Below are 25,029 nucleotides of genomic sequence, written 5' to 3' on the forward strand. Positions count from 1 at the left end.
CCCCATAAAATAAAAACTCTTCTAAGACACTAATCTGATCAGATACAAAGAGAGACTTTGTATTGGTTATCTATTGATGCATAACAACCTACCCCAAAACTTAATAATTTAAAACAAAAATGATTTTCTGTTTCTCATGATTCTGTTGACCAACAGAATCTCATTCATGTGACCAACATTTAGTTGATGGGTCACCTGGAAACTGGGCTCAGTTATGGGAGCTAGGGAGACTGAACTTGTTTCCTCTTCAAGAAGGTTAGCCCGGTTGGGCTGCCTCACAAGGTGGTGCTTGCTGAGCCCCAATTGCAGATGCTTATGGAGGCTCTGCTGACTTTGCTGATATTTTATTGGCTAAAGCAAGTCATATGTTGAAGCCTAAAGTTGATGTGGGAGAGGACTACACAGAAATGTGGATATCAGCAAGCATGATTCATTGATGCTATTTGTATAATAGTCTACTCCCCCCACACCTTAGCCTCAGTCTTCTGATCATTAAGATGGGAATCAGGTTACTAAGAATGCATAGAGGGCCAGTCTGAAAGTCAAGAGATGTGTTTTTTAGTGTCCAGTCTTTAAGTATATGAGTGATCACAGGCTCCATTTTCCTCAGGAGTAAAGGGAAAGTCTTGGACCAAGTGATCCAAGCACCCATCTATCAACACACATACATAAATAATACACACACACACACACACACACACACACACACCTGGAAATCAAATGTTCTTGGTCAAACATATCTTGAAAGTGGTAAAGGGCTATACAAATGCAATTTATTATTACAAATAATATTTATAAATAATTCTGATAGATATATTTTTTTAAAATCTTATGATGGAAAAAACCTTATAATGAGATTATAACCATATCTATTAAAATATAGCATAATTAAAATAGGCATCTTACTCAAGGTTCCATTTATTTTCTTGTATTTTAAGTTCATTCTAAAGAAGTTTGGCAAATCAAGGCGTGTTTGTTTAATGTTAAATATCATAGGAGGGAAATAAAAGGTCCAATACACCATTTGGTTATAGCCTTTGTTCAAAATAGAGGTGTTTTAGCTAATTCAAGTTTTTATTTACTCTAACCATTTGACAGCTTACTCTGAAATGGACTCACAACTCAGCCCTTCTCTCCTGTCTTGTGTTCTGTTTATTTGCTTGGTTTACTGAATTGTAATTGGGTTACATGTGTGTGTTGGGCAGCTCATGTGTCATTGCTTGCTTAGTGTTCCAAATTTTCAGAGTCCCTTAAGGGTTGCAGGGCATCCATGGACCCCTCATTTCTTATATGATGGGCAAAGACTGAGTGAGTTTGACTCATTGCCTCAGTAAAAGTAGTCTCGTCCCCACCCATTCCCTTTTTCATCTTCTAGAAACTAATCCTGAGAAAATGAGACTAAAGATTCAGAATTAGCTCTCACCTCTGCATAGATAGCTTTACACTTAGCATAAACTTTGTACTCCTTCCCCTGGCTTAAAAATTATTCCTAATATGGCTGCTGATTCCCCACACTGCTTAAGAAAGAGAGCTCAAACTCCCTTCTTGGTTCCACTGACTCTCCACCCCTACATACATCCACTACACTCCAGCCCTACACAATCACTTGCTGTAGTGGAAATAAACAAAGAGCACCAAATGTAAATGAGCTACAGCTATCCATTCAGAGCTTACTGTAACAAAGGAGTCAGCCATTATCACGTCCATGTGGCAGAGACTCAAAAGACAAGCAGGAAGAAAGGGAAGGCTTCAGGTATGTTTTGATTGGAGGCTGTAGGCATGGAACAGTTGCAGGTAGGTTAACTAAAAGTGGGATATCCTCTGATTAGTTAGGGATATATATTTGGCTTTCTCTGGTTGGTCCTAAGTTGGGAAAGGGGTCAAAATATAAGAGAGGGATCAGTTACTAACCAAGTCCTGGTGGTTTGGGAACAATTGCTATACAGGTTATTGTTTGGCTTCCTGGGCTGGTTACTATAGATAGTCGGTTGGCTTCCTGGGATGTTTGCTGCAGGTTGTGGATCAGAGTTCTCTTTTTATTTTTTTTAAAGCTTATATACTTTGAGAGAAAGAGACAGAGAGAGAGAGAGAGAGAGAGAGAGAGGAAGGTGGAAAGAGAAGGAGAGAAGGAGAATCCCAAGGAATCTCTGCCCTGTCAGCACAGAGCCTGACATGGGTCTTGAACACACATACCGTGAGATCATGACCTGAGCCAAAATCAAGAGTCAGACTCTTAACCAACTGAGCCACCCAGGAACCCCCAGAGTTCTCTTATTATAGATAGTCTGGCCATTGTCCATCCATGTGTTCAATTGCTCACCATTCTCCTAACGGAAAGTGCTGGTCTGCTGTTCCTTGTTGTCCTTCTTCACACACTCCCTTTCTTGACCCCATAATTCTGCCCAAGTCCTCCTCCAACATGTTTTCATAGTACTTGCATTTTAATCATGATACTTATCCCCTTTTTTAAAATTGATACTGATTTATTTCTTCCTTCAGCTCAAAACCTCTTTTAAGACAGGGATTTTGTCTTGTTCATCATTGTATCTCCAGTCCCTAGCACAATGTCTGGTACTCAGTCAGCTTATACTAAATATAAATGTTAATTAAACAAATGATGGAGGGGGTGCCTGGGTGGCTCAGTCAGTTAAGCATCTGACTTTCAGCTCAGGTCATGACCTCATGGTCTGTGAGTTCAAGCCCCTCATCTGTCAGCACAGAGCCGGAACCTGCTTTGGATTCTGTGTCTCCTTCTTTCTCTACCCTTCCCCCTACTCGCTCGCTCATTCTCTCTCTCTCTCTCTCTAATAAACATTAAAATTTTTTAAAAAAGAAATGATGGATGACTATATAATACAGCCCAATTTATCCTCTACTTTCTACCTTCTGGTACAATTTTCCCACTGCTTTATGGATATATTCAGTTGGATACCCCATTTGCTTCTCAAAATTAACATGTCTACAACCAAACTTTTGGCCTTTCTCCCAAGCCTCTTTGGGATGCCCCCATTTTTTAAAGTTCAGCCATTATCCCAGAACACTCTCCCTTTTCCCTTATAGTTACTTAGTCACCATTGGGACTCCTTCATCTGTATCTCTTCCATTTTTGTTCATGTCTTTTTCATTCCCTCCTCAACCTTGTTCTGGCTTAGACTGTTACCTCAACCTCCTACCTAGTCACTGGGTTCCAGTCTCACCCTCTCTATCCATCCTCAACATTGTTCAAAGTTCCATTTGGTTATGCTTCTCTCTTGTAGAAAACCCTTCTTTGGCCTCATACTTCATAGACTGGTGTTTATAGGTCTTTACAATATGATCTTAAATGATTATGTCCATCACAGTGCTCACTACTCCTTGACACATACTTGACCTTCTAATAAAATTATCCTAATTATTATTTCTAGGACATGGCTTTTCTTCCTCCCTCTATGCTGCCTTATCATCACTTCAATGTAAATGAAAGACTAAACATTCCCTTGTATCATTCAGATGGCGCTTATATATACTGCCTGTATCATAGTTATCAAAGCAGATATCTTCTCTCTTTAACTGGACTAAGCTCACTGAAACATCCACTCTACCTAGTCTTTGCCTTGTATATGGAGTAAAGACAAAATAAATATTTGTTGAATGAGTGAATGATGCAGCTAGTCTGTGCATCTAGAATAACCCTCACATAAAATGGGCTCAACCTGCAATTTAGAGTTTGCTTGTAAATCACAGAATCATGTAGACAGAGTATCAGAATAATTGTGTCTGAACTATCAGCATTTACTTTGTGCTTCCTTTTGTAGTGCTAGTAAATTGCTTTGTATTTGAGTAAGTGCTAGGGCCCTCTCCCCAAGAGATTTCTTTTTTCAAGGTCTATAACAGCAGCATGGCCAAATGCCTGTTTCCCAACTTATATCCAGAGATAATTGGCTTCTTTTTAGTAGAAGTTCAGTTGACACTACTGAGGCATCTAAAATATTGATTTCTTTACTCATTAACACTTTGCAGTCATGTGTTGTACTGGAAAGGGGCAGAATTTGGGACCAGCAGGTATCTGGGATCTGAGAGGTATTAGGGGAGAAAAGACTTGCTGAAGAAAAGAAATACATAATGAGTCTCAGGGACCAGCATGGTAGAAAAGAAAGGCATGGCTGTTCCATGGCTTGTGCTATCTGAAAAAAGCTTGCCAACTTGATATTTTGGTTCTTGGATTTTTGCATCTGATAAAGGGAATGACAGCACTGTGTAAAATGCCCGCCTAAGAAAATGGAATAAAAAGATTGCATACAAAATCTGAACAATCATATGCAATATATCTATTAGTTTTAAAACATGATTAGATAATGCAAATTATATAAGATAATCATAAATTAAAACAATTACAAATAAAATGGAATACATTTATGTCTAAATTGTTCAAGTTTATATTTAGAAATTGCTTTTGGTAGCATCAACGTTTACACTGTCAGCAGATTCACCTTTGCTGTCATAAGGTGCAAAGCAGCCATTTCAAATGGTCTTAATAACATGCACAATATGTACTTCTGATGCAATGAAATGTTTCTCTGATCTGCTACGCTCCTCTCCATTCTCCTAGGTTTCATCATTGTATGCCTTTTTACATACAGTTCCCTCTGCCTAGAATATCTTTACCCCTTTTCCATTTTTTTTATTCTTCAAGACTTAATTAAAACCCCAACTCTTCTGTGATGCCACCCTAATTCCCTTTGGCATTGCTTTTTCCTCTGCAACCACATGGCATCCTGCTCATTTGCAAACATTTGCACATTTGCACCCATGACCTTGGTAATGTACCTTGAGCATGAGTCTCTCTCTCCCTCTAACTTCTCAAAGATAGGGAGGCCTTGTCCCTCTATCAACTCCTCAACTCCCTCTATGCTATGCCTAGCTATTTGCCTGACACTTATTGGAGATCAGCAAACAATAATTTAATCAGATGGGGCTCATACAGCATTAGATCACTAGCGGTTTAGTTCTTAGAGAACTGCTACCTGTTTATTGCTGTTAATCTGGCCCTCTAGCCCCACCGCCCTTAATGTCTATGACAGGTCATTCCTGAGTTCTCTATGTGAGACCCGTGGGTGCTAGAATGTTAGAGCCCAAGAGGACCAAGGGGCCTTCTCATATGACCCCATTGTCTTAGTCTGTTCAGGCAGCTAAAGCAAAGCACCTCACACTGAGTGGCTTATAAACAACAGACATTTATTTCTCCCAGCTCTGGAGGCTGAAAGTCCGAGATCAGGGTGCCCTCTTCCAGGTCACGGACTCCTCATTGTCCTGTCACATGGCAGAAGGGGCACAGTAGTACTGTCAGCCCTCTCTTATGTAAGCACTAATCATGTTCATGAGAGCCTCACCCTCATGACCTACATATCCCAAACCCTAACCTTGGGGGTTAGGTTTCTAACATAAGAATTTTAGGGGAAACAAACATTCAGACCATAGCGTCCCTCATTTTATAGGTACAAATCCCAGACAAGTAAAGGGACTAAGTGAAGGTTATGGGTTTTCACTTTAATACAAGCCTCCATAAGGAAGACCTTTGGACTCCCAAGTATCAGGAGACCTCAGTTTTCCGTTTAGACCTCATGTTAACTAACTGTGTGATTGGGGCACTTCCTCTCTTTAAAAAAAAAACACTAGTCACAATCCAGTGACTTGTAAATGGAATTTGGTCCGTTGTCCTTTCTTTTTCTCTAAAACTTGAATTAAACTCCTTTCCAAAAGGCATCTACTTTGCAGTTAGCCATAGTATCTATCCCCATCATTCTAGACCGGTGCTCTCCCACAGAAATATAATGCAAATCATAAATTTGTGTTACATATATAATTAAAAATTATCTCGCATCCACATTAAAAATATAGACACAAGTGAAAATAATTTTAATTAACACAATGTAATAAGATTATTCTCATTTCAACATATAACTAATATAGAACTTACTAATGAGCATTTTACATTTTTTCTCCTTCCATACCTTTGAAAAGCTTTGTATTTTATACTTAACAGCACCTCTCACTTTGAACTAGTCACATATTAAGTATTCAATTGCACCTGTGGCCAGTGGTGTATTGGACAGTGCATTTCTAGATACTTCTCGCTTAACTCATTTTTCCTGTCCTTTACAACTTCTAAAGGCATTTGAATCTGAAGCATCTGGATTAGAAGGTCATATAAAGTCCTTCCTGATCTAACATCCAGTGAGTCTATACTGTTAAAGTGGATTTCTGAGTTAAATTAGTCCAGAACCACCATAGTTGTTTCATCAAATTAGAACTCATTTATCAACAGCCAAAGTGTTGGAACTAGAACTGGAAATCACCTCTCAAATTTGCATGGTCAGATTTGCTGGCCTCTGGCTGAGTGGGCTTGTCACTAGTTCATCTTCTGTCTCTGGGTGACCTGTTAGCACGATGACCTATTAGCTGCCCTGTGCTCAGCAAGCAGCACCAAGGCCAACATCCCAGTGACTCACCCCCTGTAGCAGCTCCCACAGGGGCCTCTGCCTCCACCTCTACCTCCACAGCAACACACTTTCTTTCACGTGTGCTTCCTCTGGATCCCTTCTAGTTCCTAGGAGCCTTTCAGAGCTTCTTCACCATTTACTATAGTCCCCTGGTGAGGAATGGTTAAGTGGCGCCATCTTGAGCAGCCAGAGGCTGCTCACTGTCCCCTCCTGCCTGTGTCCTCCCTTAAGGTGACAAATAGTATGTGTTTATTTATTTTGAGAGAGAGAGGGGATGAGTTGGGAGGGGCAGAGAGAGAGGGAGACAGAATCTCAAGCAGGCCCTGCACAATCAGTGCAGAGAGCCTGACATGGGGCTTGAACCCATGAAGCCATGAGATCATGACGTGAGCCAAAATCAAGGGCTGGACACTTAACTGCCTGAACAACCCAGGTGCCCAAGTATGTGTTTTAAACCACCACACAGAACTGTTATTTCCTGTTAATTCTAAGCAGCTGCTCCAGAATTGGCTGGAATGAGAAACTCATTTAAGCTGCCTAAGTAGGAGAAGGCTGTGAGTCAGAAGACATCTTACCACAGGCAACTGGAGATGCTTCACTGGAAGCTTGTTTCTTAATAGTGACACTATTTCCAAGCTCATCCATTCAATTAAAAAATGCTATATACTTCCCATCCCTTGTGCTAATCTGTACAAAGAACACTTTGTAATGAACAATGAATTTTTTTCTTCTAAACAATGGAGTGACTTCTATCTGTATGGTTGATCACTACAAAAAGTCAAAGGGTTTTGTGGAAAAAAAAAAAAAACCCTTTAATCCCTGTAAAGATAAATCCCTATAAAGATACTGTAAAATATCTTTACAGGGAGGGGTTCTAGATTATTAAATTACTCGCCCGTTAAGACAGTACCACGTGTGGGGCTCCTGCATGGCTCAGTTGGTTAAGTGTCCAACTTGGTTTCAGCTCAGGTCATGATCTCACAGTTTAAATGATTTAGAGCCCCACATCAGGCTCTTTGTTGACAGTGTGGAGCCTGCTTGGGATTCTCTCTCTCCCTTTCTCTCTCTCTCTTTCTGCCCCTCCCCTGCTCCTGCTATCTCTCTCTCCCTCTCTCTCTCTCAAAATAAATAAACAAACTAAAAAAGGCCGTACACCCTGTAAGAACACTTGTGATCTGGATTCAATTGTTATACCTAATTAGATAAATGTAAAACAAGGCTTCTCAAACTTTTATCTATACATGGGTCACCTGGGTGGGATCTTGTTAAAATGAAGACTTGGATTCATTAGGTTTGGGGTGAGGCCTGAGACTCAGCATTTCTAATAAGCTCTCAGGTGAGACCCAGGTTTCAAGGCTATAATGCACTTTTGACCCTGGATGTCCCATAGGAATAGTCTATGAGGAAAGAACCCAGTGGTGCGGTTGTGGGCATTGTTGGGAAAGAAGGAGAACTGAGCTGACTTGTGAAGCTATGATTTTAATGTTTGCAAGCCTCGTGGCTGAGATTTAGCAGAACACAGGAAATGTGGGCGTTTAGAGAAGGGAAGAAGTGAGCTATAGGAAACAGCTTCCTGTTTTTCTAATTCATTATTAAGAGTGAACTATTTTGTTTGCTGATGCTAGTTAGCAGGAAAACACTTTGCTGAGCAAAGTTCGATCACACTGGGACAAGATGGACATTTCGTAGAGTTAATTTCCTTTAACTTTTTCTGAATCCTAAAGTTGTCATTACATACAAGGACATGGAGACAAGAATACCCCAAAAGACTATATAAGATTCTGTGTGCTTGTTTGTATATACCCGATGACAAATGTTTTTGCTGGTATGTAAATGAGATAATCTTATCTTTGGAATGAGTTCCACGTTGTGCTTTGGGGCCACAAGTTTAGCTTGGAGCGGGGCAGGGGTTGTAGAGGAGCAGGGTAGGAAGGCAGGATGGGGCCATCATTCCTGTACAGTTCATAGCATATTACTTTAATCTCAGTCGGAGAATGATCTGAGAGCTGGCTTATCAATGTGTAGAAGATTGCAGCTGCAATTTGCTGGTTAGTCTCTGTTCTTTTAATGCTTTCCTGAAGTGCCATTTTGTCTCAGTAAAATGCTCCCGAAAAATACTCAAATATTTTTAGTTGTAGAGTACAAATCAGATTGAGCTGCACATTTCCCTGGTGAGCAAAAGTGATGAGTTTGTGTTCATTAACTCGAGGCCATCTGGTGCAGACACGCAGCAGTCTGTGAATCAAACGTGCATCAAACTCCAGGGATCAGAACCCGCGCCAGACCCAGTGTTTTGGAGAGTCAACAACCAGGGAGAGAAAAGGGCCTCGACTATCTTTTTCTTTTATTTTTAAAAATCGGTTCCGCCTTGCAGTATATCAGAGCGTTTCACGCTGCTCAGCTGGCGAGCCACATTGCTTTCCGTTCATTGCCCATCGGAGCTGTCTTTGGGGTGTGCCTGTGCAGTGGAAGTCATTCCTGTCACCATCCCTGAGTGGGTGGGGGAGGAGAAGGAGAGCATTCGCGTCTCTCCCTCTGCACGTTTCTGTAACCATAGGCCTGAGCCGCCCACATGCATGTGTGCTCGCACACATTCTCACTGTGACACAAAGAACGTGGAAAAACAGCAGTGCTCGAGGTAGTGGGCACGCTACGGAACACGGAACGTTCTCCGGAGAACTGCCTTTTGCAAACAGTCCCTTGCTGGAGGAGAGAGTGAGAGCTTCTCGCAGCTTTGCTAATAAAAAGCCACTCAGCAGCGGCTACCTTTCTGTTTAAGTGTGCGCACGAAAATAGAAATAAGGAAAATAAATTGCCGTGCTGAGTTGTCACTGATTGCCGCCAGACCCCTTAATGGAGCGGATAGAGAAGGACCCTGTGAGCTTCCGTGGGGCTGGCTTTCACCTCAGAGTCTTGCATTTGAAATGGGGTCAGTTGTACTGCAGAGCAGCATGGCTGACTTTGCTGTGATTTAGACGCAGTTTCCCGGATGGCCTCTGTTCTTTAATGTTTCTCTAAGTACCGCCTTCCTTGCTATACAGCTGTCTTTAAGGCACCCATACATGTGTAGTTGAGAGGCTAACTAGACAGAGGGGCCCACTGGGAAGGCTCTGACTAATGGTGATCCCTCTCTCCGTCCCTGCATCTAGCTTGTATCCACCCTTTTGTGTTCTAAGATGCCAAGCAGATGACAGAGTTCCATGTGGAAAATTCTTTTGAATCCTACCTAGGACAGTAGTAAACAGAAATAACTAACTGGCTATATTCTCCATGCTGGCAACGTGTCTTAGGAAACTTGGTATTTCAAAAATTTTCAAGAAAAACGATGAAGGAAAGGGCTTTAAAGATGGATACGAACTTTATTATTAACAGAAAGCAGGAAATCAACATGTAAGACAAATTTGTCCAAGTGCTGTAAAGAAAACTAAAGATAATTCTTTGCCTCTTTTCAATGAGTTAACTTTTAAAGTACATATTATTCAGTGCACTGCATTGCAATGTTTCGTTTTTTTTTTATTATGTACTTTTCAGGTATACAGCTTGATAATTTGACATCTGTATATACTACAAAATGATCACCAGAACGCTAGACTATCTGTCACCATACAATTAATTGCCCCACTTCATCCATTTTGCCTCCCCTCTCCCCAACCCCTTGCCCCTCTATTAACCACTAGTGTATTCTCTGTGTCTATGAGTTTGTTTTAATTTTATTGTTTGTATGTTTCTCTTTTGTTATTTTTTTTTTTTTAGATTCCACATATGAGTGGAATTAGAGGGTTTTTTTTTTCTCTGACTCATTTCGCTTAACATAATACCATCAAGGTCCATCCATGTTGTTGCAAATGACAAGATTTCATTCTTTTGTATGGCTAAATAATATTCCATTGTATAAGTATCCTATATCATCTTTATCTGTTCATTTATTGGTGGACACTTAGGTTGTTCTTGGCTACTGTAAATAATGCTTCAGTGAACATGGGTGTATATCTTTTTAAGTTAGCATTTCCATATTCTTTGGCTAAATACCCAGAAGTAGAATAGCCATGTCATATGGTAGTTCTATTCTTAATTTTATATTGAATCTCCACACTGTTTTCCACAGTGGTACACCAATCTACAGTCCCACCAGTTCAAGGGTCCCTTTTCTCACCATCCTCACCATCCTCACCAACACTTGTTATTTCTTGTCTTTTTGATAATAGCCATTTTACCAGGTATTAGGTAATAGCTCATTGTGGTTTTGATTTTCATTTCCCTAATAATTAGTGATGTTGAGCATCTTTTAGTGTGCCTGTGGGCCATCTGTATGTCTTCTTTGGAGAAACATCTATTGAGATCCTTTGTCCATTTTTTAATTGAGTTGTTGTTGTTGAGTTGTATGAGTTCTTTAATATTTTGTATATTAACCCCTCATCAGATATATGGATTGCAAATATCTTCTCCCATTCAGGAGGCTGCCTTTTCATTTTGGTGATTATTTCCTTTGCTGTGCAGAAGCTTTGAGTTTGGCATAGTCCCAATAGTTTATTTTTGCTTTGTTTCCTTTGGCTTTTGTGTCAGATCCACAAGGATGTCATTAATATTGATGTCAAGGAATTTACCACCTGTGTTTTCTTCCAGGAATTTCATGGTTTCAGATCTTACATTCAAGTGTTTAATCCATTTTGAGTTAATTTTTGTGTATAGTGTAAGATAGTGGTCTACTTTCCTTCTTTTACACATGGCTGTCCTGTTTCCCCAACACTAGCTATTGAAGAAATTGTCCTTTCTCTATTGTGTGTTTGTGGCTCCTTTATTATAGATTAATTGTCCATATATATGAGTTTATTTCTGGGCTCTCAATCCAGTTCCATTAACCTGTATGTTTGTTTTTACGCTAATAACATGCTGTTTTTATTACTATATCTTCGCAGTATAGTTTGAAATCAGGGAGCATAATACCTCTAGTTTTGTTCTTCTTTCTCAAGATTGTTTTGTCTATTTAGGGTCTTTTGTAGTTCCATACCAATTTTAGGATTATTTATTCTAGTTTTGTGAAGTATGCCATTGGAATTTTGATAGGGATTACATTATATCTGTAGATTACTTTGGGTAGAATGGACAGTTTTACAATATTATTTCTTTCAGTTCATTAGCACAGAATAACTTTTTATTTGGATTTTTTCAATTTCTTTCATCCATTTTTTTATAATTTTAAGTGTATAGTTCTTTCACCTCCTTGGTTATATTTATTCATTGGTATTTTATTCTTTTTAATGCAGTTGTAAATGGGATTATTTTCTTAATTTCTCATTCTTAATTTCTCATCCTTTTTCCTTTCCTTCCTTTCCTTTCCTTTCCTTTCCTTTCCATTTTCCTTTCCTTTCCTTTCCTTTTTCCTTCCCTTCCCTTCCCTTTCATTGCCGTGGCTAGAACTTTCAATACTATGTTAAATGAAAGTGCAAGAGTGGACACCCTTGTCTTATTCCTGTCTTTAGAGGAAAAGTTTGTAGCCTTTTGCCATTGAGTATGTTAGCCGTAGGATTGTCATATATGGCCTTTATTATGTCGAGCTGCATTTTCTCTATACTCACTTTGTTGAGAGTTTTTATCATAAATAGATGTTGAATTTTATCAAATGCCTTTTCTGCATCTCTTGAGATGATCACTGATTTTTATCTTTCATTTTGTCAATGTGATGTATTACATTAATTGATTTGCAGATATTGAACCATCCTTGCATCCCCAGAAATAAATCCCACTGGATTATAGTCTGTGATCCTTTCAGTGTATTGTTAGACTCAGTTTACTAATATTCTGTCAAGGACTTTTGCAGCTATGTTCATCAAAGATATTGGCCTGTAATTTTCTTTCTTCTTTCTTTCTTTCCTTCCTTCCTTTCTTTCCTTCTTCTTTCTTTTCTTTCTTTCCTTTCTTTCTCCTTTTTTCTTTTCTTTCTTTCTTTCTTTCTTTCTTTCTTTCTTTCTTTCTTTCTTTCTTCCTTCCTTCCTTCCTTCCTTCCTTCCTTCCTTCCTTCCTTCCATTTGTATGTGTGTGTGTGTTTTTGTGGTGTGTGGTGTCCTTATCTGGTCTTGGTATCAGAGTAGTGTGGATCTTGTAAAATGTGTTTTGAAATTTTCCATTCTCTTCAATTTTTTGGAAGAGCTTGAGAAGTATAAATATTAAATCTTCTTTGAATGTTCAGTAGAATTTGCTAGTGAAGCTGTCTGGTCCTAGACTTGTTTGTGGGATGTTTCTTTTATTACTATTTCAATCTCCTTACTAGTAATTGGGCCATTCAGATTTTTAATTTCTTTATGATTGGAATCTTGGAAGAGTATATGTTTTTAGTAATTTATCCATCTCTTCTTTGTCTAGTTTGTTGGCACATAATAGTTTCTAGTAGCCTCTTATGATCTTTTGTTTTATGTGGTATCAATTGTAACTTCTCTTTCATTTATGATTTTATTTATCTGATTCCTCTCTCTTTTTTACTTGGTTAGTCTAGCTAAAGATATGTCAGTTTTGTTTATCTTTTCAAAGAAGCATTTAGTTTCACTGATCTTTCCATTGTCTTTTTAGTCTATTTCATTTACTTCTTCCCTGATCTTTATTATTTTCTTCCTTCTTCTAATGTTGAGCTTCATTTGTTCTTTTTTTCGTTTCTTTAGCTATAAAAATTAGATTGAGATTTTTTTTGTTTCTTGAGGCACGCCTATATTACCATTAACTTCTTTCTTAGAACTTCTTTTGCTGTATCCCTTAGATTTTGGTGTGCTGTGTTTCCATTTTCAGTTGTCTCTAGGTATTTTTTTTAATTTCTCCTTTGATTTCTTGGATGTTCCATTGGTTTTTCAGTAGCATATTATTTAGTCTCCACATTTTTGTGGGTTTTCCCATTTTTTGTAATTAATTTCTACTTTCATGCCATTATGGTTCAAAAAGATGCTTGATATTATTTCAGTTTTCTTGAATTTATTGAGACTTATTTTGTGGCTGAATATGTCATCTATCCTGGAGAATAGTCCATGTACATGTTCAGAAGAATGTGTATTCTGCTTTGGAAGGAATGTTCTGTATTATATCTATCATGTGCATGTGGTCTAATGTGTTATTTAAGCCCATTGTTGCCTACTTAATTATTTTGCCTGGATCCATTGATGAAAGTAGGATATTAAAGTTTCTTACTATGACTGTATTGCTTTCCATTTCTTTCTTTAAATCTGTTAATATTTGCTTTACATATTGATACTTTGCATTGGGTGCATATATATTTATAAATGCTATATCTTCTTGCTGGATTGACTCTTTTATCATTATGTAATGTCTCTCTTTGTCTTTATTACAGTTCTTAACGTCTGTTTCATTTGATATGAATGTAACTACTCCTGCTTTCTTTTCATTTCCATTTGCATGGAATATCTATCTCCAACTCTTCACTTTCAGTCTATGTGGGTCCTTCTGAAGTGAGTCTCTAGTATGCAGCATATAGATGGGTCTTGTTTTAGTTACCCATTTAGTTACTCTGCAGTTTTTGATTGGTGAAATTGTCCATTTACTAAGGTAATTATTAATAAGTATGTACTTACTGTCATTTTGTTGATTGTTTTCTGGCTGTCTTTATAGTTCCTCTCTGTTCTTTTCTTCTCTTTGTTTCTTCACTTGTGCATTGGTGGCTTTCTTTGGTGTTATGTTTTGATTCCTTTCTCATTTTCTTTTGTTTATTTACTTTGTTTTTTTCTTTGTGGTTACATTGAGTTTCATACCAAATATCCTATGTAAATATCAGTCTAAGTTTGATAACTTAATTTTAAACACATTTCAAAGCTTTACCTTTTTTACTCCTCCCACTACACTTTATATTTTGATGGCACATTTTACCTCTTTTTATTTCATGTAGTAGTTAGTTTTACTACTTTTGTCTTTTAATCTTTATGCTTGCTTTATAGGTGATTCATCTACTATCTTTATTATATATTTGTCATTTCCAATGAGATTTTTTAACTTTCATTTGTTTTCTTATCATTAATTAGTGCCATTTATAATTTTGCCTTAAGCACGTCCCTTTAACATTTTTTGTAGGGCCAGTTCCTAGTGATGAACTGGCCTTTGCTTATCTAGAAAGCTATCAATCTCTCATTCAATTCTGAATGATAGTCTTTCTGGGTAGAAAATTCTTAGATGGACTTTTTAATTCCTTTCTATGCTTTGAAAACCCCATGCCACTCCTTTCTGGCCTGTAAAGTTTCTGCTGCAAAATCTGGTGATAACCTCAAGGTATTTCCCCTGTATATAAGAATTCTCTCTTTTCCTTTAATTTTTACCATTTTAATTATGTGTCTTGGTGTGAATCTCTTTGGGTTTATCTTATTTGGAATTCCTTGTGATTTCTGAATGCAGGTGTCTGATTTCTTCTCCAGACTAGGGAAGTTTTCAACCATTATTTTTTCAAATAATTTTTGTGGCCCTTTTTCCTCTCTCTTTTCCTTATGGGGTCCCTACAATGTGAATGCTATTCTGCCTGATGCTGTCCCAAAGGTACCAAAAGGATTTTTTTCTTAAAAAAAATCTTTTTTCATTTTGCTGCTCTGTCTTGGTGAGTTTCATTTCTTTGTCTTCCATCTTGCTTATTCGTTCTTCTACTTCATCTATTCTGCTGTTGAACTCCTGTAGTGTTGTTTTTTTTTAAGTTCAGTCACAACTTCTGTATGGTCTTTCTTAGATTTTGGATTTCTTTGTTGAAGTTCTCACTGTGTTCATCCATTCTCTTCCCAGATTGGTGAGAATCTTTATAATCATTACTTTGAACTCTTTAACAGATAGGTTACTTGTCTCCATTTCATTGAGGTTTTATTTTCTGCATTCTTTTGTTTTGAACATATTCCTTTGTCTCCTCATTTTGCCTACCTTTCTGTGTTTGTTTGGATGTGCTAGGTATATCAGCTACCTCTTTCAGTCCTGAAGGAGTAGCCTTACATAGGAAATGTCCTGTGGAGTCCAAAAGCACAATCTCCCTTGGTCACTAGCAGCAGGTGTTCAAGGGGTGTCACGTATGTAAGCTATGTGCACTTTTTTGTTGTGGTGAGTCATAGCAGTGGTGTGTTGGTGGAAAGGGCTGGGCCCCATCCTAGCTCTGGGGTGGGGCCATGACTGCTGAGGCATATTTGTGGGTGGGCTAACACCAAGCCTGTCTACATGGTGTGTCCATACAATGTTTCTTATTACAATTTACCAGCCTTGGTGCTTTTTTTCTTTTAATGTTTATTGATACATTAAGCCTAAAATAGCACTTTATTTTGTATTTTATATCTTTGGTTGGCACTGTTTAAATGTATTGTTTTTTTAAGCCCTAAGTAAAGTTTTTTCTTGCACTTAGGAAAGCTCATCTTATAATATGCAGAGAAGGTAGCTCACTGAAGGTCATGTTAAGGCGTTAAGTGAACTATAATGCACTTGCTTTGAACTTTATTTCTAAGTTGGTGGAATCCACATTGTTTGCAAGATCAAACTGTAGAGTAAGAATACTCAATGAGAATAAGTAAGGAGCTTTGTTTTTAAGGAGTTTTCTGGAGGAAGAAATATATTATTGTAAAAAATATAAATAAGCAAGGAAAATAAAAATTACCATTATTAGTCACATTTTAGAACATTTTGGCATATAAACTTTTGGTCCTTTCTCTGTGGGAATAAATACCTTAAACAATAGAATCTTAGTATGTATTCTGTTTTTTAATATATGTTTTCATAATCAATATTTCATGAACATCTTTTCATACCATTACATGCTATTTTCCCATATTATTTTTTGCTACATAGTTTCCATTGAATGGATATGTCATAATTTAGCCAATTCAATATTGTTTGACATTTGTGTTGTTTCTAACTATTTATGGTTGTAAACACTGCCACGATAAGCATAATTGTAGCAAAATCTTTTCATGTATCCGTGATTACTTCCTGACGATAAGTTCCCAGAAGGGGAATTGCTGCATATATGGGCAGTGCAGACTTTTATAGCTTTTTATAGCTTTTCACATGTATGTGTCAATAGCACCATTCCTTTCTGTACTATGCCACTTGTTGAGGATGACAAGGAAGACTTTATTTAATGATGGGTATGGTGATAGGTTTGGGGCCACAGCAGTGAGGTCTTGCAGTGGGGAAAGAGATTATACTCAGCTTCAAATATAGCATGGGCAAGTGGGAATTTATAGCCAAAGATCAGAGTGGAAGCCCCTGGATAGAAAGCTACTAAGGGGAAACATCAGAGTTAAGGGGATTCTAGCTAAACCAGCCTAACAGGATTCTTTGCTAGAGGCAAGCCAGTGCAATTGGACATCATCTATGGGTGGTGGGAGATGAGGAACATGTTCACCTGTCAAGGGTGATCACATATTGACAGTGGGGGATTCTGGTTAAATAAATTAGCACAATTCTTTCTAAAATGAAACAATATGGTAGTGAACATAGAAGTCCAAAAGCCAGGCCTAGTTGTAAAAGAGTTCTGGGGAGTCTAAATAGAGTTTGATCAGTGAGAAAATCTGTGTCTGCACTTAGCATGTTCTACAGTAACTTCTTGTTTATTTTCCTCCCCATGAATCTTTATTTATCTTAGAGTAGTACTGTGTGTACCTTGCTCATCAACCTATAGCACCAAGTTGCCATTCTTCCCCCTCCCCCCCTCCCCGCCCAGCACCATCTTTCCCTGCCTAGCATCATTCCTGGCATAGAGCTAATGGCAACTTGCATGGAAGTGCTGAGTATTATTAGTGCATGTTTGAAAAGAGACAGTGGGTAAAGATGGATGGATAGGTAGGAGGGAGAAAGTCATTGTCAGAGAATCTTGGGTTCTGGTACAAGCTTTGTCACTGGTAGATGTAGGACCTACCAAACCAGCCATCACTTTTTTAATGCTCAATTTCCTAACAAAAGCAAATGAGGTAATTTAAAAAGATAATCTGGCAGAGGGCATTTCCAGATCAGCAAAATTGAGTCTTTGATTGTGACTCATGTGTAAGGGACAGGAAAATTCTAGCTTGGATGGTGTGCTGTGTTGAAGAAAAAGAAACTTCAATGAAGTTGGAGAAGTTGCCTAATAGATAAATTCCTTCAAAACATAAGTGATAGCAGAAGGGCCGGGGCTGCAGCAGAAGAGTCATTCTTTGGGAAGTTATGCCATCAGGGTAACTCTTGGAAATACACAGCACCTAGAGGTCCTGGCTGGCTGGAGACCAGCTTCAGACTCCTCATAGGCACCTGCCTAAGGCAGATGATTGGTGATGGACCCAGGTGGTGTGTTCCAGAAGCAGGTTATGGTCAGAGATCTAGCCAGGCAGAGTGCCTGGATCAAGGAGATGCAAAAGTCATGGGACTAGGATTCAGAGTGGAAATTCAATTTCTTAGAGATTTGGAAATGATAAGGGCTGGCCTTGTTCCAAGGAGCTGGAGTTCTATAGTCTTGCCAAAAGGAAAACTGGTATCTAATGCTAAGACTGAGATTTGAAGGAAGGGCCTGTACACAATAGTCAGGATGGGGCCAGCAGCCCAGACCACTGAGCTGTTCACCTGAAGTTCCTCAGTTATCTGGGGAGCTGAGATTAAGTGGCCCCAGCTGTGAAGGAGTGGTTAGAGTCAGGAAATCTGGACATTCACTACTGTTAACTCTTTAGTTGGCAGTCTTATCTCTTAGTTTTCATCTAGATAGAGCTCAGAGCACTCTGAACATCCTTTAAAACTGATCCCTATTGGAGTTTTAAAAATGTTGTCTTCATCTTTTTATTGTAAACTCAAACAGACACAGAAAGCAATACTAAAATTTATGGCTTAGTGAATTTTTATAGGGCAAGCACTCTTGTTATCACAGAACTTTGCCAGCCACCCTAAAAGCCCCTCTGTTTGCTCCATCACATTCATACCCTTCTCAATCTTTATAGTAATTACTGTCTTGCATTTCTCTGTGGATTTGTCACCTAAGTTTGCAATCTTCCCTGCTATTTTTTAGTCTTGCCCATTGAAAGAACAAAAGATACATCTTTAAGTCTCTTTTAAAAGCCGTAGCATCCCCTCCATCCCTTTCTTTTCCTTACACTTTTTCTTTGGAAGGACTTAGGCTTTTTTAATCTATAGAATCCCACAAGCTTGCCTACTTGTGGTGCAGTTCAGCATATTCCTCTGTCTTTTATATCTTCTGCCTGTTGGCAGCTGCATCCAGAGGCTTTATCAGACTTGGGTTCAATCTTGTTGGCAAAGCAATCCTGTTTTTCATTAGGAAGCACATGATGTGTGATTTTTACTTTGTCATGTTAACACTCAGTGATGCTTAATGTCTAGATCCCCCACTTCACAGAGGGCTGCAAAATGGTGTAATTCTACTCTATAATTTTGTTTTCATTTAATAGCTGGGATAATTTTTCAAGGAAAAGCTTCGATTTATCTATCATTTGGTTACCCAGTGGTACAGTTCTTGTAGGAAACAGAGAATAAATATCCAATGCATTCATATATCTAGTTTTTAAGATTTTAAATTAGCTTCCTGTTATCCTCAAAATGTAACCAATTAGTTCCTTTTTAAATAGTATGATGAACTCATGGATTTACACATATTTGATGGGTTCTAATCCATTACCAGTTGGAGTTTCTTCACTTGGCTTCTAGCTCCTTTTGACATGACCTCAGGAAGTTACTGATCTTTCTTGCTCTCTTATATATGAAGGTACTTTAGGACCCCATTGGGTATTTCCTGTCCCAGACCTAGAATTAACCATTTCTCCAAGAAGCCTGGTTTCTTTTAATGGGAAAAGGTATTTCAAGACTGAGTACTATGGATGTTTATTCTTACTGGGTTTGTCATTGTTTCTACCTTTTTCATCAGATATGACATATACTTCGTGTGTGTGTGTGTGTGTAAGTGTGTGTGTGTGTGTGTAATGTATCTGATCAAATACTTTGTGAGTTTAAACTATTTAAGACTCAGATCCAAAACTATAGTTTTTACTTAACTAATTTTATATTACATTTATATCTCCTTTATTCCAAGCCAAGAATACTGGTTCTTAAAAATACAGAATTAGAATTAGAATATCCCATAATTATTATTAAAAGTCTCAGAATAATAATAATATAATAACAAGACTACTACCATCTATTATAATTACTGAAAACAATTAAAATTTTTTATATCCATATTCTCTTTCCTTCCCCCAATTTTTAATAGTGTTAACAAATCATTTAGCCAAATCTGTCCCTTTTAATTGTCATTTAGTTTTAGTTCTGTAGCTATATATTTAATACTATTCTTAATATTGGTGCCAATTTAGTCATTTTGGTTGTCTGAAGATAATTCTCTAGTAGATTCTTTAGTAAAGGTTCATCTCATAGGACAATATTCTTAACTATCATAAATATTAGTATTAAAATATAAGAAAATAGTTTAGTTTCTTCTAGCATAAAATACTGCTGTCAAAAGCATGTGATAACCTAATTTTCTTTCCTTTATAAGTCATGTATTATAAAGATATTTTTATTTATCCTTAAAGTTGAATAATTTTACAAGATGATGTCTAGATGTTGATCATTCTGAGTTGATAATATGAGTTATGTGGTATGCTCTTTCAATATGTAGTTTTGAATCTTTTAAAGAAAATTCAGGAAAATTGTCTTGAATCATACATTTTAATATTTTTCTCTTACCTTACCTTGGTTTTCTTCCTTAGAGACTGACTTATATTCTGTACTAGTTCTATCTTCTTTTCTTATCTTCAATATTTATCCCTTTCTGGAGATCCTTTTTATCTCTTTCTTTTTTATTTTAAAAAACATTTTATCTTCTATTTCCCGCTTAGGCATCATTTATGTATTAGTTTCTGTGTTCCTTTTAGTTCAACTTCCACTTCTACAAATTCTTTTTAATGTTATGTTAGATCTTGCATCATTTTCTTAAGGCCTTTAGCTGATTTTGAAATATTGCTACAATTGTGATAGTTTTCTGAGCCCATCTTTCTGGCATGCTTTCATTATCTATAGGGATGATATTCTGCTCCTAATTTCCTTCCTTCCTTCCTTCCTTCCTTCTTTCCTTCCTTCCTTCCTTCCTTCCTTCCTTCTTTCTTTGATTATAGATTTGTATAAAAGTTTACTTACATATACACTGCCACAGAAAGGCCCCTTTTTCCATCCCCTACTAAACTCCCCAAGAGGAGGGTGACCTTAGGTGTGACCTTTTGCAAAATGTGAATATTTATGTGAATTTACTTTTCCTTAATTTTTAGCAGGAGGATTGGTTTATTTAGCTTTCTAACTTAATGGTGCTGCTGCTTCTGTTGTTTCACTTGGTGTCAAAAAAAAAAAAAGCTTTCTTTTTGAGATTTCCTGTTTCTGTTCCCCTCTTCTATTTTTATCCAGACTGCATCTTTTTTTTTTATCTCTGTAATTTCTATATGATCACTTTTGATTCCACTCCCAGAAGTGGAGCCCTGGAAGAGTTCATTAGATGTTCATAGGGACCATGCAGCTTCAGACCTTCTAATACAGGTCCTTAAATGCTTCTTTAGAGTGAGCGAAACTGCTCCTAGTTTTAGCCTCTGTTCTCAACTTGGCCATCTGTGCTTTCCAATAAATACCTGTTGGATATTTTGGTGTCTTGTTCTCGGGTCCATCATGCCCTGATGCTTCCCTCTGCCTTCTCTAGCACAGATGCCCAATGGTACATGTCACATGCCTTGTAGCTATTGGTGGTTTTGACGATTGGCTTGGATTTTGGGGAATTATGGGGATACCTTGTCGCCTAGTTTTGTTGTAAGTGTTGTCCATGAATTCGTGATTATGTATTTAGTTTCTCTGTATGTTTTTTTATATGAAGCATTGGGAGAATGTCACTATATCTGGTCTCTTCCTAGGATCCTCAGCTGGTAGAAGGCAGGACTTATTGTTGAATCTCCAGCAGCAATGCTTCACACTGTCCTGTGTGTAACATCAACCTGATAAATGTTTGTGGAGTAACATGAAACTGTCTACCTCTGGATTAGAACCCAAGTCTACACACAGTACTTTTGGTAACTCATCCTACTTCCCAAGAGACTTGCTGTTCATTGGGGTGCCAGGAACACAGGATCTGGCTCTGGTGTGAGTGGCCCTCACTGTCTAGTGGGATGAGAGTGTCTTTGCTGCCTGCTATGTGAAGATAATGAGTTGCAACTGTTGAATTGGCTTTTAGAGTTCACAGCCTGCCACTTTGAACCACGACCAGGATGGAAAGTAGTTGGGTAAGCTTGTGACTTCCAGTGCCTTTATCTATTAAAGCACTTTATATAGCAATAACTTATCTGCTTCTTTGCTAGGTCCCTAATTAAAGCTGTTTTCAACCCAATAAACAGCCTCACCCCAGCTAATAGAGTTGGACAACTCCTTGGTGACCTCTTCTTTTGTCCTCTCAGGCTCTGTGGCTCTGGGGTTAAGATCCTGCTGCCTTTAGCAGGGCCACCTACTGAAACATTTAATGAGGAGAAGAGTATTGTTTCTTGGAGACATAATTACAAGAGACACTTAATGCAACTTTTTCTGAGATAACAGGCCTTTTGAAATGCAGTGTGTTGGGGGAAGATTTAGCTTAGATCATTGACTGTTTTAGCTATTATGAAATATATTAATAATGCTAGGTTTCTGCCTTGGCCAAAAGGCTCTGGGGTCTATCTCTAAAGTTTATTAAACTTTTGTTTGAGAGACTTATACTTGGGACTTGTGGTTCCAGATCTTATCTTTTAGCTCTTTAGGCTATAACTTAAGTTTGGTGGACTTTTGAAATAGGTAACTGCCCCTTTGAATCTTCCATTATTATCAGACCATTATGTCCTGGATATTGGGAGTGCATAAGCCTATTTTTTTTTAATTTTTAAAAAATGTTTTATTTATTTCTGAGAGAGAGACAGCATGAGCAGGGAGGGCCAGAGAGAGAGGGAGACACAGAATCTGAAACAGGTTCCAAGTTCTGAGCTAGCTGTCAGCACAGAGCCCAATGCGGGGCTCAGACCCATGAACCGCGAGATCATGACCTGAGCCAAAGTCAGGCACCCCTGCATAAGACTATTTTTGCATCTTATTAGGATCCCTAAAGACTGGTAACTCTGGATGCAAATAAAAATACTGCTGGAAGACACATTTGAGACATTTGAGGATTCATATTTTCCTACCTTCTCAGGAAGTCACCTGTCTGCCTCAAGTTACATGTGAAAATTTTTTATTTGGCTCTTAGCTGAGAGGTACTTGGGAAGCTATCTACTTAATGTAACCTAAGAAAATCACTTTGCCAATCAAGTAAACATGTCTTTTGTAATGTGAAAAATATTTCCCTAATTTATCTGTTTTAAAATTTCAACTTTTTAATATTACCTGGTTGTCCCTCAAGGCAAAACCATGTTTTCTTTTTCTCATTTTTCCTTCCCACTGTCTTCCCTTCATTTCCTGGTAAGGGAAATAGCTTCCTTCGCACAAGATACATAGTTTGTCTTTCCCTCATTTCCTACTTCATCATTTCACTATGTTTGAATCTCTTGTTTGTGAGGAAACAGAAGAGAAACTTGGGCTTTCTTGGATTTGGAGTGAGAGACCCTAAGGCTTCTATCCTGCTTTGTTCTAACTTGCTGCAAGTCAGCTAACCTCTCTGACTTGTAAGGTATAACAATCCCTGCATCATTTTGTTGCTGTAGGATTAGTGTGATAATATAAAGCACTTGGTGCCTGGTACAATACAGATTCCCCGTGAATAATTACCCTTAATTGAGAGCCCTCTTGCCAATGGAAACATGACCTCTCACCAAAGAGAAATACTTTGTGATATTTGTTCTCATTCTCTCTGTCCCCTCTGGATGGAGCTTCCTCTTTTCTTCTACACTGTTGAGGATGTGTTTCTCCATACAAATTTATCTATAGGTACTAAAACAAATCAGAAATATCCATTCACAGTGATACTGTATGCAAAGAAATGGAAGCCAAAAATGTGGGTGTGGAATCTTTAACAATGTGGGTGGTGAGATGGGGGAAGGGGTCACTGTGACATCTCTTGCCTCCGTTCCTATTTCTGAGTTTTTCATCCCTCAACTGTTTTTTTTTTTTTTTTCATATATGTGATGGGCTCTTTTCATAGAGATGACTTCTAGCCAGACAATCTCTTTAGAGTCCAGGTTCCACAGAGAAGCCTCCTCTCCCTTCTCCCCCCACCATTTTCTCCCAGGGGGAAGGTGGTCTCAAATTGGGGCCATTTTGCAAAATGTTGCTTAAGAGACTAGACAATCAAGTTTATCCATGCCGGTCCTGATTTCCCTCCTGGTCTCATGTCCCTTCTTTGTTCCTCCTTGTCAATTTGTAAACACAGTGCCCTCCACCAGTCTGCACTGTCCTTGATATGCCCCACCCCGCCTGGCCCCCAGCCCTTTTGTTCTTCTGTCCCTGTCACTGCCCCCTCACCCCCACAGTACACTCAGCTTCATTGCTGCTTAAATGTCATTTTTGAAACAACAGAAGGACATGCTGTTTTTGCAGCATCTCGGAGAAAAAAAATTTTTTGATCCATTTGGTGTTAAGAGCACTTACAAGAAATGTATTCAGGGACCCTCGCCAGCCTCTTTCAATGATGTGGTTTGCATTTGATGGTTGGTGATAAAACAAGCACATTTTCCCCCAGAAATGTCCATTCTCCTATCATCTGTTTCCTTCTTCTTTAGATTTCTTTGTCTTTTGGGGAGTTTTATATTTGAAGCACAGCAGTCCCCAATTTATTTTCAAGCTGAGGATCCATCTTGATCAAGCCCCTTCTCAGGATTTCAAACCAGGTTGTCAGGAGGACCATGAGGGAACATGGCCAAGTCAGGTTCACTTCTCCAGGGCATAAGATGGAGGGAAAGTCTTGAGACACTTTGTCTCCACCATGACCCATGAGGCTGATGTAGATAGAGCATGAGAGAAATCTGTCAGACTCATGTGTCAGGGCCTCCCTTCCAAAAGGGAATAGTGAACCTTCTCAGGAAATGAGAAAGTCAGAATCCCTTTTGTTCTTTATCTGTCTTTCCTCCAGCCTCTACCATGCTCCATCTTTGATTCTATATATTCACACTGTATTATTCCTCTTAAACTGGAAAGTTCTTTAGGGTAGGATTCACTTCTGAATCATCTTCGTGGCCACCAGTGCCTAGAACCACACCTTATAGATGCTACATGTTTGCTGACAGGAAGAGAATCACACATAGTCACTCAACTCAGTGTGTGAGGGGGAACCAAAGAAAAGTACACGCTTTCTCCAAACTTCTTCCTGGCACTGCTCTGCTGAAAAAGTGGCACACAATACTTGCATTATTCTTTTAAAACTCAGAGACCCTTTGCTTATTACTGAAAGTCCGGATGAGCAATTAAGTTATGAATTAGGAGTTTAATTAGCTTGTTTTTCTGGCCAAGAAAATATATATGCGTGCCATATAGTGACTGGATTATCCCTGCCATTTGGGTTATTCAGTCATTATGACTGCGGTGCTCTGAATTTAGTTAGGTTGTAGTCCATGAACATTCAAGAGTGGGAGATTTG

The 25,029-nt window shown here is 38.3% G+C and overlaps 1 protein-coding gene across 5 annotated transcripts in view; it reads left to right on the plus strand.

The window, feature by feature from the left end:
• MSRA (methionine sulfoxide reductase A) overlaps window positions 1-25,029 on the plus strand; it is a 445,744-nt gene that overhangs the window by 360,511 nt on the left and 60,204 nt on the right. Inside the window, exon 6 of one of the 5 annotated variants that reach the window (XR_013336409.1) lies at window positions 21,356-21,721. The exons of the other annotated variants lie outside the window; for them this stretch is intronic. The gene's annotated coding sequence lies outside the window, so the exon portion shown is untranslated. The remainder of the gene's footprint in view (window positions 1-21,355; window positions 21,722-25,029) is intronic. 5 annotated transcript variants of the gene reach the window in all.

This window comes from Crocuta crocuta, unplaced genomic scaffold (genome assembly GCF_008692635.1).
Source record: "Crocuta crocuta isolate KB4526 unplaced genomic scaffold, BGI_CrCroc_1.0 scaffold551, whole genome shotgun sequence".
Taxonomy (NCBI): Eukaryota; Metazoa; Chordata; class Mammalia; order Carnivora; family Hyaenidae; genus Crocuta; species Crocuta crocuta.